The following is a 20,841-nucleotide window of genomic DNA, read 5'->3' as shown; positions in this document are numbered from 1 at the left end:
CAGCCAAACCATATCAGGTATATATGAGATTAATAAGGGGGAGGAAATGATAAATGAAACAACTTTGGTAAGATACTGTAACTGTTAACACTTAGTAGTACATACATGGGGGTTAATTTTATTATTATTTTTCCTACCTGTGAAGCTGTTTTAAATTTTCAAAAGAAAAAATAGTCACCCAAAGATCCTCATCCATCTTTCTATTCACTTGAAAGAGATTCATTTTCTCCATTCAATGACTCACAGATGATAATTCAATGTTAGACACATCTTAAATTGCTGGTTCTTTTCTCAACCTTTCTCCACAGTCTCCTTCCTTTCTAAACTCAAAATATTTTCCTTGATTCATCCTTTGTTCTTTGTGTAAACACAGATATTTATGCAGGTGCATATGCCTCCGCCTTTAAAGCAGATCTCAGCCTAAATTACTGGGCCACAGAGACCTTGGTGTATCTTACTCCTTTTCCTTTACTCAGAAGAGGGTTAACGTCATGAGCTACTTGACATCTGCCTCCCACTAGTAAATAGTGATGCTTGAGGATAACACACTCACTCACTTATTCAACAAACACTGTAGAGCATGAATTAAATGCTAACTTTGTGCTAACAGCCAGAGACATAAAGACAAATAGGATGTGATCTCTGTTTTACCACACAAAACTGGGTGGTAGGTTAATATCAGGAGTGTTGCTTTAGTATTCTTGAAGCAGCAAAGAGTTATATCTAACCAGGTTAGGTAGGAAACTAGGTGAACTAGGTTGGCAGAAAAAACTAGGCTAGGTAGGAAAAACACCTTAGAAGTGTTTCTTGAGGATAGCAGTGAAAATCAAAAAGGAAATACAAAGGTGGGAGGAGGCACTCTTGGTATAGAGCACAACCCAAGGAGAAGAACAGAACAGAGAAACAAGGTCTTGTATTCAGCAAACCATTAACAGTTGAGTTTTAACAGAGAATAAGGTAGAAAGTGTAGGATGACTAGAGAGGAGGCCATTGATCTGGCAGGGGCAAAATAACGGAGGGCCTCACATCGCATGTTAAGGATCTTGGACTTTATCCTGTAGGTAATTAGAAGCCAAATGTTTAAACAAGTAAATGATGTGGTCAGATTTCCATTCTAGATAGATCACGGTGGCCACTCTCTGCAGGATTGATTTCAAAGGGCTATCAGTGAAGGCACTGTTAGAATAGTCCACATGAGAGATCATAAGGGCTCAAAGCAGGGCAATGAAAAATAAGGATGAAAAAAAGGTTAGAAATCATTCATAAAACTAGTTCATAAATTAAGCCATGTTTCATAGTTAATTAGAGGTGGAGAATAGGACAGAAGTGCAGTAAGGGAAAAGTCAAGGATTATTTTCAGTTTTTAGCTTAGATGGCCAGAGAGTTGGTTGCACTAACAACATATATAAAAAATACTGAATAAAAAGATATTTAATCTTTTTAAAATTAATTGTATGAAACAAATCTTAATTATATAAAACAAATAATGAAAGGTATTTAATTGTACAAAACAATGAAAAGATATTTAATTGTACTAAAATAATTAGGATATATCAAACTTTCAAAAACTCCTAATAAAGAGGAGAGAAATGGGGGCAGAGAGAAAGAAGGGGGACAGGGAGAAAGAGAATCCAGGAATATATTAGTTCAGTTTGGGATATTTTCTTAGGATTGTTGTGTGGAATCAGTGAAGTACCACATAAAGTACTTAGTTCTGAGCCTGGCCTTCAGCTAATGTTCCATACATTTAACTATGATTTAGGTGCTTATGGTAGATAAAGGTGGAATTGACCAACAGGCAGTAGGCAGTTGGGTACAAAAATTCTGAGACTACACAGAAAGAACTGAGGGGTGGGGGAAGAGAACTCAGCATGATATTTGGCATTCTGATCCTGAACAAATCAAACCAGGAGGAATATTCAGAGAAAAAGCCCCCCCCCAAAAAAAATAATAAAACAGTAACAAAACAATGGGCTACATTCAGACCTTTGGCAAACACCAATTCTAGGATAAGCAGAGAGAAAGGGATGGGAAGCTTATTTAAGAGAATAAAATCTCACAGAATCTGAGGAAGTAATATTATGAAAGTTCAAAATAAGTACGAAGATCCAGTAAGGTAGAAACTGAAAAATTATCGCTTATGTACTACAAAGAGAAGGATAACAGTGAATGAATTAGGAAGACATACCATGAAGTGGTGATGACTGAAACAAGACTAAAGCAGTTTTTATAGATAATGGAAGGCTAATATCTAAAATAATTAGGCTATACCAAACTTTCAGGGGACAGGGAGAAAGAGAATCTGGAAATAAATTTTGTTCTTGAGGAAGTTATTTTGGTGGGAAAGGCTTAGGTATATTTACTAGCAGAAAGTTAACAGGAAGTGAGAGTTTGAATGGACAGAAGGAAGGAATAACTTGATGGTGCGGTGGTCAGAGGAAGTAAATAAAAACATTAGAGCAGGCAACTAGATGTAGAAAAAGACACAGCAATGAAGTGAGTTCTTCATATTTGATTATTAGAAACACATCTCCAGCATTTCCACATGAACACCATAACCACCAATAGGTATTCACATCATCATCAAGGTGCCTAAGCTATATGATGATCAGAAGTATTATTAACGTGGAGACAAGCTAATTTCTTTGAAAAACATAAGCCAAGTTTAAAAGACAAATATTGCTAAATCTACTCCCAATCTTCTTTATCTGGCCTTGAATGACTATGCACTGTCTAACCCAGCTGACCTAAGGGGCTGACCTGGTTTTCAACTGAAGTAGTCAAATTCTTGACTTGATTTTTTTTTTAAAGCAAGCTCTAAAAATTTTTCCTTAAAGGATTATATTTCCAGAATATTACAATTGTGTTGCACTGAACAGTTGGTACAGAAATGTCTTTCTTCCCTACTGATTAGAGAAATAAGTATTTTTTCTACAATGTAAACTTTTGTTTAAATAATGACATGAAATTAAAAAGTCTAGAGTCCAACTTGAGTCCACAACTACACTTTTAATAACAATACATTAAATTTGTTTTACTAGTAGTATTTTTCCATTTTTGATGAACTTTTATAACAGAGGGAAGCCAAAAGATGAATCAGTGCCCATTCTATATTAAACAGATGTTTTTGTCATCTAGTTTTTTCATTACTCATAGAACAGAAGGCTCCATTAGAATCACTCCCCCAAGCCCCCACATGTCAAGGAACTAAAATATTTTTTCTTCTGTGAGTAATGTCATCACAAATTATGTATTTAATAATATTCTCCAAATGTTGTCTTATTTTGCTTTCTAGATGGAACAAAGGGCAATCAATAGAAAAGTAAATTATCCCAAGAAAACACCAAGATAAGCATTTGCTAGTAAAGACACAGAAAAGCACTCGGAGATGAAATTTATAACTTGGCAGACAAGACACCTGAACACGACATTTTTAAAAGACAGTGATTCAGTGCCCCAGGTTTATAAGCAACATTATTAATGCCTCCAAATGAAAATAAGTAAGACACTGCTCTGACACAGTAGCCTATATTATTCATATTACAATGCTGTCTGCTAAATTTCCTATAGGGAGTGCTTAAGATTGCATTACAAAATAGTAATTTCTAGGTAAAAATCCTAGTGGGAAAGCATATATCCATAGTTTTAAACAGACAATTTGTCTAAAAAATTATCAATCTACGAACTATAAATTATCACATTTAATTGACTGAAAAATGCATATCTCACTGTATTTTCTAACTGCTATATTAATCTTCTACATCTCAATGTAGTAAGACAGCCAAATTAAACATTTTACAGCCATAGTCATATATTTAGGGTTTCAACTAAAATTATTTCTATCTTAGAAAAGCAAAAGTCTAATTAATGACAGTGTTAGGGCTGACATTGTCCATATCATCTTAATACTTATTTTAAGCACTTAAATGAAAAATTTAAGTTACTTCACGTATTTTGTCATGGAATTGAATTATTCCAACTGGGTTACACTGAATTTATAGTACAGAAATTAGTGATGGGGATTTCAGTAAAATCAAATGATAAAATACATGATTGAACAATGTTGCCTAAATCAATTGATGTCTCTTACTTTGTGAAAGATTGACAGAATATGCTTTATGGTAAATATTTGTAAACCAATACTTAGAAATGCCTTAATTTTCATAGTCCAGTTATAAGAAAGTAGTTTAGCTTTTTTTCAAAGCTTTCTACAAATCGTTTTATGAATCTTACCATTTAAAAATTTCTTCAGGCCGGGTGCGGTGGCTCAGGCCTGTAATCCCAGCACTTTGGGAGGCCAAGGCGGGCGGATCACGAGGTCAGGAGATGGAGACCATCCTGGCTAACACGGTGAAACCCCGTCTCTACTAAAAATACAAAAAACTAGCCGGGCGTGGTGGCGGCGCCTGTGGTCCCAGCTCCTCGGGAGGCTGAGGCAGGAGAATGGCGGGAACCCGGGGGGCGGAGCTTGCAGGGAGCCAAGATGGCGCCGCCCACTCCAGCCTGCGCCACAGAGGGAGACTCCGTCTCAAAAAATAATAATAATAATAATAAATTAAATTAAATAAAAAATTCTTCAAAAAACATAAAAACCTTCCTATTGAACAGTTTCCATTAAAAACTAGAATGCAGACAATTCATTGATTATAATAAAGAAGAATAACTTTTTTTTCTAGGGCTAAACCAAAAAGACAGAACAACCACCATTCACTGGTTACAATGATAAATTAATTTGTAAAAGGTGGTCAATTGACCTGTAGGATAATAAAGAAAAACATCATATTCTTTTAAAATTATCATTCCTACTTCCTTAAAATTGAGTTGTAAACAATGTTTCTTTTTGGTGTAAGAATGAAAACAGAAACATTACAGCAATTTTAAGTTACAGTGCTCAAATCTCACAACTTCTAAAATCATTTTTCATAACAAAAGAAAGGGGAAGCACAGAAAACATCTGTTGTAAGCCACAGAGCAAGCAAAAGGAGGTCATTATCACATCCACACAACTTTCTGTCCATTTCTTATATTCATCACATCTTTGGGCCTAAACCTAAACACATTGTAATTATACTGTAAAAAGTGTGAAATAAAAACAATATAAAATGGATATAAAATCATAATTACAGATGAATTGCCTTTTAAGTCAATTAATAAATGACATACAATAATTAAAACAGTAAATGTTGGTTCATCAAATTTCTTCACAATTAAAAATCATTTAATCATTATAATTTGCTACATATTGTTTTCAGTGTTGGATATAACCAGCTCCTAACCTAAGCATAAAATTTAAATTAAAAAAAGGTATTGGTGGTTTTATTGAATTAACAGACAAATACATGATTTAACATTTCTCAACAGTCAAGAATCTGCCTAAGAAATCTCTTCTATGATACTACCAAACAATGGGGATTTTTGTTTAATGTATTCTGCTTAGTATAGCATTACTGATAGAAGCAAAAATAGTTGCTTAAAAATGATTTAAAATAGGTATTTTCTATCTAGTAAATCAACAGCTAACAATGTTTAACAGTGGGTAGAATTATTAAATTCTAAGAGAAAAAATGCTGTCAAAATTTTTTTTTTTTTTTGCTATTCTAAATGAGATGCCCATGCAATTAAGTAGGAAAAGAATAAATGGCAAAACTATCATTTTTTGATGGTATGAGCACTTATGTGACAACTTATCAGCTGAAAATCCATGGGAATATATAAGAAAGTATTCCAACTAAACAATGAAAATGTTTCCTTTTCTATATGCACCAGTTAAGTAATACCAAAAAAGTTCAGTCATTGCAGCCATGAAAAATATAAAGTATACAAAAATCAAATTAAAAAAAAATGCAGGGCCAATATAAAGCAACACATATACACATGATTAAACAGAAATATCAAATACAAGATGAACAGATGAGAAAATACATGCCATGTTGCATAATGCATAATTCTGATTATAAATATGGCAAATATCTTCAACCTACTAACTTAATGTTAATATCCAATTAAATGCCAACATTTTAAATATGCCTTAACATTTTCAGCATTTCACTTTTATCTTTAAAAACTACATTACAATTTCAGGTGAATTCCATATTAATAATAGTACTGAATATTTACACATATAAGGAAGCTGATCATAAATGCAGCTAATATACTAACATCTTGGGTTTAGTTCCTAATTTTTAAAGTTTAATTCAGATTGATAAGAACTTACAAGTTAACCTTTCTATGCCTCCTTTTCAGTGATTCCATAAATGGCCATTATAAGAGAAACTGCAGAAATGAAAAAAGCTGTCCATCATAATTAAAGGTCTGGTTGACACTGATCACAATCTGTGTACTTAAGGATCAATACATCACCAACAATCTTGTCTGGCTCTCTGCCTGTGGATTATTTGATTGAATGACTTTCAAAGCCTGTCTTTGTTTTGTGTTGCTATAAAGGAATATCTAAGACTGGGTAATAACTTATAAAGGAAAAGAAGGTTTATTTGGCTCACAATACTCATGTCTGGAAAAGTTGAAGACTGGGCATCTGGTGAGGGCCTCAGGCTGCTCCCACTCATGGTGAAAAGCAAAGGGGAATGTCGTGTGCAAACGACCACATGGCAAGAGGAGAAGCAAGAGACAGATTAGGGAGGTGCCAGGTCCTTTTTAACAACCAGTTCTCAAGGGACCCAGTTGAGCGAGAACTCACTTACCCCGGAGAAAGGTCATCAATTTACTCATGAGGGAAGCACACTCATGACCCAAACATCTCCCATCAGGCCCTACCTCCAACAATGGCATCAAAGTCCAACATTAGCCTTGGGGGACAGTCATTCAAACTTTTGCAGACTATCACTGTTTTCAGGTCTTCCACTTAGACATGTCTTTGCTCAAAAAGATATGGCCAAGAAGAGAAGGGGACTCTCATCCTTATTACTCAGCCCACACTCCCCAGCATGGACATTGCTGGCACTCTTAGAATAAACCTGGCACTCCTTGACTAAATCTAGATGTTAAACATTGTTTACTCTGGGCTAGTGTCATGTTTTCAACTATTACCTTGTTTGATAAGTAAACAATAAACCTTCATTCCAGATGTCCAGAGAGATCATTTTTGTAGGCCTATCATTTTCTCACCCTTAGTTGAGAATTCTTGCCCAAGGACAACTGATCTGAGTTGCTGAATTCTCCAGATGATATTAAAGAGTAAAAAGCTAAGATTCATTGCATTGCATCACAGTTGTCCAACATTCAAGACAAAAGTTTGATTGTAGAATATTTGATCACCTGATCCTAAGTTATTTTTTAAAAAATATTACTACTATCATTATATGTATCATTACATACAATGATGTATTGGTATAATAATGTATAATGTAATGATGTATAATGATATATGATGCAATGATGTATAATGATGATAGGTGGCCTTCCCTAGTCCAGAAACTTTTTTGGGTTTGTACTGAATATTCCTTCTTCAATAACACTGATTGGTAACATTAATGGAGCGTCATAGTAAATTAATTAAACAAATACTTATTAGGATAAAAAGACAAAAAGTAATATTCGTTAAATAATTTTCTAAAACAAACTCATTTAAAATTTTAATAAAGCCCTTTTATTAGTAACAAATCCATGTTCATCCTAGCAATAGCATGATTTATCAACTTTAATCATATCCAATTCAAACTAAATCTTTATAGACTGAAAATCCCAGCCCTGTCACTATGCAAGCATATGAAAACCGTTTCTTTTCCTGAACCACTTCACTTTGCTCTCCTTTGAACTATCTTCCTGCCTTAGATCACAAACATCAGCAACAAAAGCACAAAATGCCATCGCCTCTGCTGCCTCTCAGGCCATCTGCAGATGAAATGGTTCTGAATGAACCAGCCCTATGAATTCATGAATCATCTGTTTACATTTATTAAGATAACAGGGAACAAATGATAACAAAAAGTGTATTAACTAAATGATGAATATGCTACCAGAAGCTGCACAAGACATCAATGAAATGTCAGGAAGGCAATACGGGACTGTGTCTTACCTGTCAAAAGTTATTTCCAAAATAAATGGACCTTAGGCAGCATGGCCAATGCTTTCATTTTGGCTGTCTTAATGATCAAAGCACATCATTGTATGATGAATTCAGCTGTTTCAATCACAATGAGGGCCAAAATGAATGGATTAGATGTTCAGCTGTCCTGATCATCCAAAGGAAATAGATATGGTCTCAGAGATTTAAAAACAAAATGCCGCGATTTGGTAATATCTGAAAGTGAATAAAATTGTACCTTCATATGAAACAAACAGTCCATAGATTATAGCCAGTCTACCACTTATACTCACCGTCTATCAAATCATCTGAATCTAGATTTCATAACTGGGACAACAGTAATAATGTTTTTAAAAAAATCACTAAAATTTACTGAGCCCTCAATAAAGTGCCATGCATGAGTATAAGTGCTCTGTGGGTTGTTAATTCATTCATTTCTTACAACAATCTTCTGAGAAGAGTACTAATATTATTCACATTTTGAAGATAAGAAAGCCAAGGCAAGAGGTCACATTTGCAAAAGCCGTGTACCTAATAATTGTGCAAGATTACACAGCTGATAACTGATTCACTCTACTATCAAACCTCAATCCTTTCAGTAACAAGACTAAAACACTTAGTTCAAGTGAATATTAAACTACAAATTAACATATAAAGTCAATTTCTATTTATGCTGTTGCAAACAGAACAAGAGTAAGCTTTCTAATTCTACTAACGAAATTATCAAAAGTAAGTTATATAGTGTATTTCATTTTTAATGTCAATAAGGCAATGTTGTATGTCAATAAAATCATACACACTAATAACACACAGTCAACTTCAAATTATCTAGGATAATGAGGAATAAGAATCATGGATAAACCCAAACCCCAGGTATAACTAAATTATTGTCAACTCTCAATTATCAGACCATACATAAACTTTGAATAAGACAGAGGGGGAAACCTGGTGTTCACTTATTTCCCCAGCAGGACTTAAAATTAAACAGCTTCTTACTGCTGGACCATTTAGGCTTAAAGGAGGCTCAGTCAAATGCTGGGGCTGAGTCCCTTGTGAACCATAAAGAACTCCTCCCTTCCTCAGTCAGAACAAGTACAAGGTCTCTGCAGTGTGTTCACCATGATGAATCGGCAGAGCAGTTGCAATGCCCAGAATTATTGACAATTGACTCGACCCAGTTACCTTATTTTGACCATAAGTGGAGTGGAATAATAATGGGAGAAATAATTTAAGCCCTGGGCATACGGAGGGCCTTTGTAACAAAAGCCAGACCCATAAAAAAAAGAAGTAATCAATAAACTTAATTACTTAAACCCCAATTTTCTGTACTGCACAAAACACCATAAACAAAATTAAAAGATAAATGAGAAACAGAAAATATATGCAATTCCTATAACATAGCCAATTTCACCAATATATAAAGAACTCATACCAATCAATAAGAAAAAGACGAACAAGAGAAACATGGAAAAAAATTTTTCTAAAACTTTTTAAAAATTTTAATAAAGCTCTTTCATTAGTAACAAATCCATGTTCATCCTAGCAACAGCATGATTTATCGATTTTAATAATTTTAATCATATCCAATTCAAACTAAATCTTTATAGACTGAAAATCCCAGCCTTGTCACTATGTAAGGATATGAAAACCGTTTCTTTTCCTGAACCACTTCACTTTGCTCTCCTTTGAACTATCTTCCTGCCTTAGATCACAAACATCAGCGACAAAAGCACAAAATGTCATCTCCTGTTCTGCCTTCTCAGGCCATCTGCAGATAGAATAGTTCTGAATGAATGGCCAATTTGGTTTTTTTTTGCACACACACACATGCAGTATATATATATACACACACACATATATTTATATTTATATAATATATATGCATATGTTTATATATATTTATATATGGCTCCTAAGCACATGAAATAAAACTCTACATTACCCATAATAAAGGGAATGTACATTAAAAATATATTGATATATCAGGTAGGCAAAAAATAATAATTTTTAAAAATTGTTACACTTTTGTTTGGTTAAGGTTAAAAAAATGAGAACTATCTTACCTTGCTATTGGAGCAATAATTTCTATAACTACTAGGAAGAAAACTTTGGCAGTATCTAAAAAATATTACAGGTGCATATAATTTCTGATGCAGTGAGTTCACTCTAGGAATTTATTTTACTGATAATTTTACATACTTTCTAAAGGACATTTACACCAGATTATTCACTACAGAACTATTTGCTACATTAGAGACATTGAAAACCATATAAATGTTTATTAAGAAGGAAATGGATAAAGTATATTTAATTCACATATTGAATACTCTACAGCTACACTGAATGAGGAAGTTTATTATGTACTGATATCAGAATGTATAATATGCTACTATTTATATGATAAGCATGTATTTGCTTTTATGTGCCTAAAATTTATCTGGAAGAATTTTTTTTTAAACTGTAATTTGGGGGTTTCTTGTGGAGAAGAGCTAGGTAGCAAAAGGACTTTTACTGAATATCCTTTTTAAAATTTCTGAATATTACACTATGTGAATGTTTTAACTATTTAAAAATTTAAATAAATAATCTGGTTTTCAGACCCCAAATCAATACCACTTTTATTCATTGACTGGGGACTGAGACTCGCCTTTAATAAGGCAGAATTTAAACTCATAATTCCCTTTTCTAACAGTGTTACAGATCTTAGCAAAAGACTGTTAAGGAGGAGTGAAACATTTTTTAGATATATACGTGGCCCAACTTGCTTTTTTAAATATACTTCAATTCTCTAAAAGCCCTCTGATGTTCCATCACTTGCTTACACTTGCAGAAAAAAACAGCATTTTAGCATCACCTGAGACAAACAGGTACTAGATGAACCTGTTTGTCTCAGGTGAAGGTTTTGGAGTATATCTTGGAGAAAGTTTCCTTCAATAATAATATACTTCTCCAAAAGTTTTAACAAGAGATATGTAATAATCTGAAAACCAATGATACAATATATAATGCAAAGCTAACTTTCATTCTATTTCATAGACAGAACTGTAGCAAAAATAATCCTAGAAATCAAAGTTCAAGAAGAATCTCTTTGCAGGCAATAAAATATATATGTAGCAGAGGAATTATCAGGTGGTGGACCTATATAATAAATTAAGCTGTCAATAAATTAAGTGAAAGAACATGAAATAAGCTGAACAAAAGTGGAAATCATAATTCCCCACATTTATTTCATTAAGGTTCAGGCTATTGAACTTATATTTAATTTATGTGTAAATCAGCAATTGTAGGGTTTACTTGCCTACATGTGTGTGACAAAGAGCACCAAGAAGACATTAATTCCACTAAATCACTTTATGCCAATACAGGTATTTTGAGAAATAAATTGTGATCATTCCATTTATATGGATTACACTTGTTTAAACTGCTATTTTTGTGTTCCCTTTACATTGTTTAGAAGCAGTCACATTTTAAAATTTGCTCTGTACCCTACTAAGCTACTGTGAAGGAAATGCATATTTGCCTTTCTAAGAAACTCAAAGTGAATTTAGTTAGAACTAAACTAAACGGAGGCCTTCTCCTTCTCTATCCTTTGCTTCTAAGAGAATTGTTTGTGTTTTTGGACTCAGTAAGGATTTTTCTGACCTTTAGCTGTCTGCAATTATTTTTATAACCTCTTTTTTCTGGATTATCCAACTGTTTAATATATTCCCACAGAGTCTCTTGGCCTTTCAAAGTTTAAAGGACCTATTAGAAAAGAAGTTTGTGATATGCCATAATTTTACAGGAACAAACAAAAGGTCAAAGGACCTGAGCCCAGAGATGACAAGATGGTTCACTGGTAAATCAATACTAGGCTTTGTGTTGAGCATGGCAAAAGATTTATGAGCAAAGGGCAAATCATTTAGAGGGTTCAGGGATACCTTGTGCTTGGGTAACATTGTTCTCCCTGTTCTTTTACCTCACCTGAAAATCCACTTGTTCCTCAGTATAAATATAAATATAACAAAATACAAGTTTAAAGTCAAATCCTAACACTTAAAATATTTTAAATGCAATTTTTCCATATATTTTCAATTAAATCAAGAAAGTATACATTCTGTGAATAATATGGACGTTAGGATGGCCTCATGGTTCAATAATTAGTGAATCCAGCTTCCATTTGAGTGTTGGTAACACCTTGAAATTCCTCCAAATCTGTCTCTAGAAAATGAGGGTATAGGATTAAGTGTACCACCAAATAAGCATGTGCCTAACATATCTCTGAAGAGATATGTCTATAACTAAGGTAATTCTGTTAAATTAAAGATCACTCTGATATCAATTTTAGTCCTGTAGATTGAAGAAAAACATGTTCACAATTTGATTTGGTTAGAATTCCTTAAGTTCTTTCTACCTTAAGACTTATTACAAAATAAGTCTTGGAGTATATACGTATCCTATCCTTTTGCTGCCTAATAAGTAGCCACTAACGACTGTGAATATCATTAATTCAGATGTGTGTAAGTATAAAATGTGCACAAATTTTAGAGATTTAATATGAAAAAATCGTAGATTTCATTAACATTTTTAAATTGTTTACACCTTGAAGTGTGCACATAATATTGAGTTAAATGATATCCTTTACAATGATTTTACATTTTTCCTTTTGTTGTTGCTATGATTTAAAATTACACGTGACTCATATTTGTAGCTTACGTTGTATTTCTCTTGTATTTTTTATGTATACACTTTAGTGTGTGATATATATGTGTGTGTTTATACAGACACATATATTTCCTAATGAAAAGAAAACTATTTATTGGAAAGAAATTGAATAAATTATAGAATATATTTTCATAAAGCATACAGCATTTTTTAAAAGGCCACTGTAAATACTATACAAGCAAATGCTGTCTTTGAATGGCACAGGTTCAGGAATAGGTCACTAGAAGCTAAGCCTAATGCCCATAATGTCTGGGGAGCCCCTGGAGGGGAAAGTGATAGCATGTCTACCTGTTTTAATCCCCCAGTAGCACAAGAAGTTGCTCTGGAGAAGTGCAGTAAGCTGCCTCTTCAGATAAGGTAATACAAGTGATCATGAAGAAAAGCTTTGAAATCCATGCAGTAAATCATTTTTTAAAACAATGTGGTCAGAATTCTTGAGACTAATAAATTATTTCTCCTGTACTCTGGTAGTGTTCCCTACTTCATTGGTTTGTAAAGGTGGCCCTTGGAGACTCTGAAACATTGAAACCTGGTTTATTTTTATATAACATTTCAAGTACACACATAAATTAGCCCCAAAGATTTTTTTTTCCTCTGTCAATTGCCCTAGAATGAGGCTTCTCGCCACTAAACACTAGGGAGATGGTAAGAAAGATATAAATGTAAAATCTAATGTGTAATCTTTTTTTGTAATTACAAACAAAACTGCAACATGGAGTTTTAGTTAAGTCACCACATCGTCAGTACAAGTGAAGTTCCAGTGGCAATTTCCTCCATGAAGCCAAGACAAATATAAAAAACAAAGGCTGTTCTTCTCGTCCAGAGGTATTCTTGGAGGTAAATGTCAAATTTTACTCAAATGACTTACAGTCTTATAAATCACCAGTCATGTTTTTATTTTACTGATAATTTAATTGCAATTAAAAGGGATGCAAATCCTCCCTAGACCCCAAGTAAACCAAAGTCCACTCTTAGACACTTCCCCGTGAGTCCAAGCCTTCTCACCAGTTAAGATAATCAAGATCATCTTTATTTTTCAGGATGGCATCTTTTCACATTATATTTAGTATAGGAGAAAAGCCTTTAAGCCTATTGAAAATATCACCTTATAAACAGAATATTTGAAAATATAATCTTTGATTCAGACATTCCACCGCTATCAGATCATTTTCAGGATACCAACACAAGATTTTGGTGTTTCTTTTCTCTTTATAATTGGTCTATATAGGCATGTCTACACTATGTTCAAGTGTAGTTAAATATCATCTGTTGACTCCTGACATTATGCTGTTATTACCTTAAAATGGAAACATTCATTTAAAGTATATAAGTGGTGTACTTTTAAAGAATCTTTCTGTGGTTTTCCAAAAGCATTCCAAAGAGGTTACTTACGTTGCTTTGAAACTGGTTTGAGTTATAGGAAGGCCATAGCCTCAGACTAGCAGCTGAGACAGCAAAGGAGATGAAAGTTTTTAGCTTTCAGATCCAAGGGGAAACACAGCTGCTACAGCTGGCCTGCTCAGATCTCAACACTTAGTACAATGATGGAGAAGGCGATAATGCTGTGTCTCAGCTCGAAAAGTGCATTAATAAAAACAATCCTTAAACAGAACAGGGAAATCGATTAATCAAATCTAGGCTCCAGGCTGCAAAATGAAATGATTTTTTTAAAAGGCAAGGGAAGGGGAAATCCTCTTAGATTCTTAAAGATATCTACTCCTGAGACATTATCTTGACTAAATGAAATCATATGGAGGATGGAATATAACTTCTTAAGAAACTAAGTTTACCTTGGACAGGTACTTCTAAAGTTTCAACTTACTGTAATAGAAAATGGAAGTTTGGCAAATGTGTATCTTACATAATAGATGCCAGAAATGTCTCAGGCCACCGTTTGTTACTTTTTAATAGTTATACTTCAGAACACATGTGCAAAGCTGGTAGACTGTGGAGATTAGTTCTGCCAGCCTGTAGAATACCTGAAGCCGTACCTCAAAACAGTTGTCTAAGGAAGGCAAACACGCCTCCAGGAACCTGTAAGGGAAGCTATGCCAAAATATCTGGATGGAGCGCTTCTCCAAAATAATTATAAATATCAGAAAAATGTAAGACTTCTCTTTTCAAATAATAACACCTTCCTTCGAAGGACTTCAAAGTTCTAAACAGCCATTATCTTATTAACCTTAACAACCCAGTCAGGTAGGTAAGAGAGTGGTATTATTATACCTATTATTACGATTATTTTAAAGATAAGGGCCCTGATTTGCTAAAGCCATCTAACTTCTTCAAGGCCACACAGCAAGTTAAGGTGGAAATAAACCAGGGCAGCTCACCTTGGTCTAGAAATTCTTCAACATTCATTTGCAATGAGTCAGGCTTTCAGGTAAAGCGAAAAGTTAAGATAACAGAGTGTATGACACTTCATATGCTTACAGTGGTTTTAGTATGTGTAGCAACAGTGCATTTAGAAAAAGAGAAATACGACAATAGGCTATAAAAGTTATCAGGTAACTAATAATCCTTCTGACTTTTTTTTTCCTGTTTTTTCCTGTCAAAAGGTAACATAAACCAAACTGTGTCCTTTGATGCTAAGAACACTGTTGCTTTGCTGAAACCAAACTTCAGTAACACTGAGAACACAAGTAATACTCTGTTTTTCTAGTTTCTCAACAACAAAGGAAATATGTTAGTTCCAACTGGCCTATTACCTATCTGAAAGGGCGAAATGGATGTTTATTTATTTAACTTATTTATCTACTTTTAAATGTAGAAATTTTTAAAGAGTTGTATCACAACTTCACGAAGAAATATTAAATTGGTGCAACAGTAATTGCATTCCTTTCAAAGGCAAAACCACAATTACATTTGCACCAACCTGATATTTTCATTCAGTCAATCATTCATTCAACTAAATTTGTTCTAGATTCTGAGGATAAGGTAGTGAACAAAGGAGTCTCTGCTGTCATGGTGATAAGTACGAAGCAGAAAAATTAAAGCATGGTAAAGGGGTAAGCAAGTGTACGGTGCGGTGCAGGCTGCTGTTAAACAGGTCCAGGAACTGTCTTAGCGACAGAACAGACCTTAGAGAACGGAGGGGCCAAGTGGCCATCTGGGGATAGAACAGTCCATGCAGAAGGTGTCCTCCAAGTCTAGAGAGAAGTGAGCCACTGTGGGAAAAATGAGGTCAGAGAGGATTAGGGTGTGGGAAGGAGGACAGTGATCATTATCAGGTTTGTGAGCCTTCCAGAGATCTTGGCTTTGACATAAAATGAGACTTTATGTTAAAGTCTGTCTCATCTCCTAGGGTTCAGAGTAGCACATGACCTGACCTACATTGTAGAAGCATCACTCTAGCTGCCTTGAGAAGAAAGAGGGTGTGGGGACTGGGCATCAGAGAAACCCAGCCAGGAGCTCACTCAAGCGATTATTGCACTAATTTTCTGGTAAAGATGATGGTGGTTCGGTCTACCATAGTAATGGTGGTAGAAAAACAGGATGAGAGACTGGACATATGTTTAAATTAGAGACGGCAGAATTTTCTGATGGATTGGATGAGGGGCATGAAAGGAAAGAGAAGAGTCAAGGGTAACATATCGGGATTTAAGTTGAGCAAATACAAGATGGAATTTCTATTTACTGATCTGGGGAATTCTGTGAGTGGAGTAGTCTTTAAATATTTGTTTTGGACACAGGAAGCTTGAGGTGTGTTTTAGATCTTCTAGTGGGCATGTTGGGTGGGCAGTTCCGTGGAGCAGTGCTTTGAAATTATAAAAGTTTAAGGGATCTTAACCAACTCCCTTCACTTACTTGTAGGCAAACATGCTCATAAACACGTGTTTATTAGAGAGCTTTTGGCAGGAAGCAGGCTATTTGGGACCCCAGTTTATCTCTCATTTCATTATATCATGTTATAACTACATATGAAAAAATGGTCAAATTTTTATAGGACCTTTTAGGACTGCACTTCCACATGTCTGGCTAAGTGAAAGTGATTTTACTTATCACCCCTTCGGGAGTGCACAAAGCAACAGTCTCTTTTTGATAGTCTGGAGTTATTATAAGAATAACAACTAAGGAAAGTTGAAAATATCTCAGAATGTTGTGTTGGTGTCATTTTAAAATAAGTTTTATATATATATATATAAAATCACATATCATTTTCCTTTCATAGCTATGGTACATAAGATGTAAGAGTAAAGAGATTTGACAGGAGGTTCAAAGCACGTTCTAGGAGTAACATCTAACCTTTGCTGTTTAATTCATGATTTTCAAATATCTTTCAGACAGATAAGGCTAGAATAGGCCTTTCATGTTTTTGTTTACAGTCTCTCACATCACACACACACACACACACACACACACACACACACACTCTTATAGTCATGCACTGCATAACAACGTTTTAGTCACTGACAGACCACATATACGACTGTGGTCTCGAAAGATTATAATTCATCTTTTACTATACCGTTTCTATGTTTAGATATGTTCAGATAAACAAATACCTACCATTGTGTGACAATTACCTATGGTGTTCAGCATCGTAACATGCTGTCCAGGTCTGTGGCCCAGGAACAACAGGTCACATCATAAAGCCTCGATGTGTTCTAGGCTGTATCACCTAGGTTTGTATAAGCACACTCTAGAATATTCACAAAACCACAGAATCACCCGATGACACGTTTCTCAGAACGTATCCCTGTTGTTAAGTGATACATGACTGTAAATTTCCCTTCTGGGATGGCATTGAGCATTGTTCCGGCTGCAAAATTTCAAATGTGTGTTAATAAGCTTTATTTCAGAGTAGTTTAGGACAATAGCTTTTTTGAATAAAAGAAAGGAAGTACTACCAGTCTATATTTTTAAATTTCTCAGCAAATTTTAATATTAAGTTTAAAACCAGATAACAAGTTTAATAACAAAGGGATAAAGCAGTCACACTGAAAATAATGGTTATAAACAAGAAAAACATAACAAAATAACAATTTATTTTATGTCATCCCCTTCTGCTGCTCAGTAATAAATGTCAGAGGTAGAATATTGGAGCAAATATGTAATACGGATTATAACAAAGACATCTGTGGGTTTTAGGGAACAAAAATCCCAAAGAAACTCTTACATGGAGAAGGGTTATGAGAATAAGAACAGACCATGTGATGAGACAACCTCAAGATAGGAAGGCATGAGCACTGATGGCAGCGGAGCACGAGGACTCCAAACAGAAATGCTGCTGCTTGGATTGGGGTGTCATCCAGTGCAGTAAATTACACTTGTCGTTTTCTTTCTTTTCTTTTCTTTCTTTTTTTTTTTTTTTTTTTGAGATGGTGTTTCACTCTTGTTGCCCAGTCTGGAGTGCAATGCAGCTATCTTGGCTCAATGCAACCTCCTTCTGGGTTCAAGCGATTCTCCTGCCTCAGCCTCCTGAGTAGCTGGGATTACAGCTGCCTGCCACCAAGCCTGGCTATTTTTTGCATTTTTAGTAGAAACGGGGTTTCACTATGTTGGCCAGGCTGCTCTTGAACTCCTGACTTCAGGTGATCCACTCACCACCTCGGCCTCCCAAAGTGCTGGGATTACAGGCGTGAGCCATAGCACCCGGCCACACCTATCGTTTTATTTGTGTAATTCTTTTTGGTTTTTTGGTTTTGGTCCTTCTTACTGGTCTATTTAAACTGTAAGGTAGAAAACACAATTGCAGAAGATTCTAGAAGATAAACAGGATGATTCTGTCTCTGGAAAGTCTTTTTCTGGTCTGGAAAACACCTCAACTGAAGGGATAGCATGTTTTATTACCTTTTGCTCTTAAGTAGACCTCTTTTAAATAATTCTAAACATAAATGATTACATTTTAAAAACACATGTTCCTTAGTTTCTGTATGAATATTGTCATTAAAAAGACAATGATGAGAGTTACCAGTCCTTATGGCATTTGGGTAAGTCGGGACTCTAACTAACTAGGTCTCACTTTCCTCATCACAGAGTAGTTGTGGATATTATACTCCAAGGAGAGCACTTAGCACATTTCCTGGCATACAGAATATATTCAGTAATTGTTAGCTATTTTATTACTATGCGGTTATCTATTAAATGTGGTTAATAATTCTCACAGATAAACTATAAAAACTTATTCAGAAAGGGCACCTGAAAGCACTTGAGAATATATAAATCAATTTTATTAAATTGTACATCAGCATAATCAAGTAATATTTATTGATCCTCATCAATATAAGGTACAAATAATACAACGAGCAAGTTAATAGAATACTTAAGAATAAAACAACAAAAAGCATGGATAACTTTTTAAATAGGTAAATCAGTCTTTGCTGTTGAGATTTTGTTTTCTTTAGGTTAATTCTCTTCATTTAATCCAAAATAATGTCTAGACTGTCAGCTAACACATTAAAAAAAACGATCAAAAATTCAGTGATTTTTCTTAGCATAATATATTAAACATTATAAGCAAACACTTATGGGGCACTTATGGCCAGTTATCAATAAGGTTAGGAATAGTAATTTCTTCATATATTTTAAATTTAAGAAACACATTAAATAATGTGTATAGTGATTCCCAGAAATTTAATCCATGTTTTAATTTAGAATCAGTTCCTAGGAAATGAAACATAACTTCTATTATGCGTTCATTTCTCATGGTTTCTATCAATCCCTAAAGCCATTTAAGGATCTCATTTAGGATTATAGGATATTTATAATTAAGCAAAGCAATTTAATACATGTTAAGTAGAAGTGCAAAGATGATTTGTGGGAAGGAGTACTTTAAACCTCTGTAACATATCTGACTCCAATTAAATAAGAATCTTTATCATTATAAGAGATTTCTCTCTTCGGCATGGAAGAGAATGTCAGTTCTACTTCCTATAGTGCAGTGTGTTATAATAACTCTTATTAAATAAACTTCCAGTGACAAAACTCTTTAACAGGAGACTAGCAATTCAATTATTATTAAGAAATCACCAACCAAAAATTATTTTAAAACTATGGTCAGCATCATGATTTAATTCATTTTGTTATAATATTTCATTAGAATCATTTAATGCTTACCCAGTGTTTAATCCTTTGTCCTCAATATTTTATGCCCTGTTATTTTAGGAATGAGAAGGAAGGTTCCTGTGAATGAGACAAAGGATTTAGGCAGGGATCAAATCATGAAAGACTTTGGGTAACACACTAAGGAATGTGGATTTTACCATGAAGGCAATAGGACCCTTTGAGAGATCCTAAGGGAGGAAATGATAAGTTTGAATTCACGTATCAAATAGGTGTGACAAACAGTTTCAAAGGGATGAAGAATATAGGTAGAGGCACCAGTTAAGAAAAGACAAATGGTAGTGATGGATTGTGAGCTATTTAGCCAATAGATTCTATTCATGGTGGCCATTGAATAGGAATAGAATGGTTAATAGGTTTACATAGGAATAGAGGAGAGGTGACAGGAGGGAGGAAGAAGGGAGGAGGGAAGTTAAGCAAAAGTAGCACATAAAGGAGACAGGAAACTGAGGAGCAGCAAATACACATACACACACACTCTCTCTCTCTCTATATATATATATATTTACATACAATATTTGTATATATACATACGAATATTAAGTATAGGATATGTGCACATATATACTGTATACTGTATTACATATATAGTATGTATGTGTGGGGTGTGTATGTATATATGTATTTATGTATATATTGTGAAGGTTAATTTTGTGTGATCTTGGCTGGGCTATGGTACCCAGTCATTTGTTCAAACAGCAGTCCAGATGTTGCTATAAAGGTATTTTTTAGATGTGATTAACATTTAAATCAATAGACTTCGAGTAAGGCAAATTACCCTCCAGAATGTGGCTGAGCCTCATCCAGCCAGTTGAACACTGTATTAGTCCACTTTCATGCTGCCAATGAGACATACCTGAAACTGGGTAATTTATAAAGAAAAAGAGGTTTCAGGGACTCACAGTTCCCCGTGGCTGGGGAGGCCTCACAATGATGGCGGAAGGTGAAAAGGACGTCTTATGTGGTTCCGGCAAGAGAGAACGAGAACCAAGCGAAAGGGGTTTCCCCGTATAAAACCATCCGAGCTC

General features: G+C 34.5%; 1 protein-coding gene across 1 annotated transcript in view; it reads right to left on the bottom strand.

Moving 5' to 3' along the window:
* ROBO1 (roundabout guidance receptor 1) overlaps positions 1–20,841 on the bottom strand; it is a 1,153,604-nt gene that overhangs the window by 225,456 nt on the left and 907,307 nt on the right. The gene's annotated exons all lie outside the window — the stretch shown is intronic.

The sequence above is a fragment of the Macaca thibetana genome, chromosome 2 (assembly GCF_024542745.1).
Source record: "Macaca thibetana thibetana isolate TM-01 chromosome 2, ASM2454274v1, whole genome shotgun sequence".
Lineage (NCBI taxonomy): Eukaryota > Metazoa > Chordata > Mammalia > Primates > Cercopithecidae > Macaca > Macaca thibetana.
Note: the sequence above shows the minus strand (reverse complement) of the source record. Positions and strands in the feature narration are given on the sequence as shown.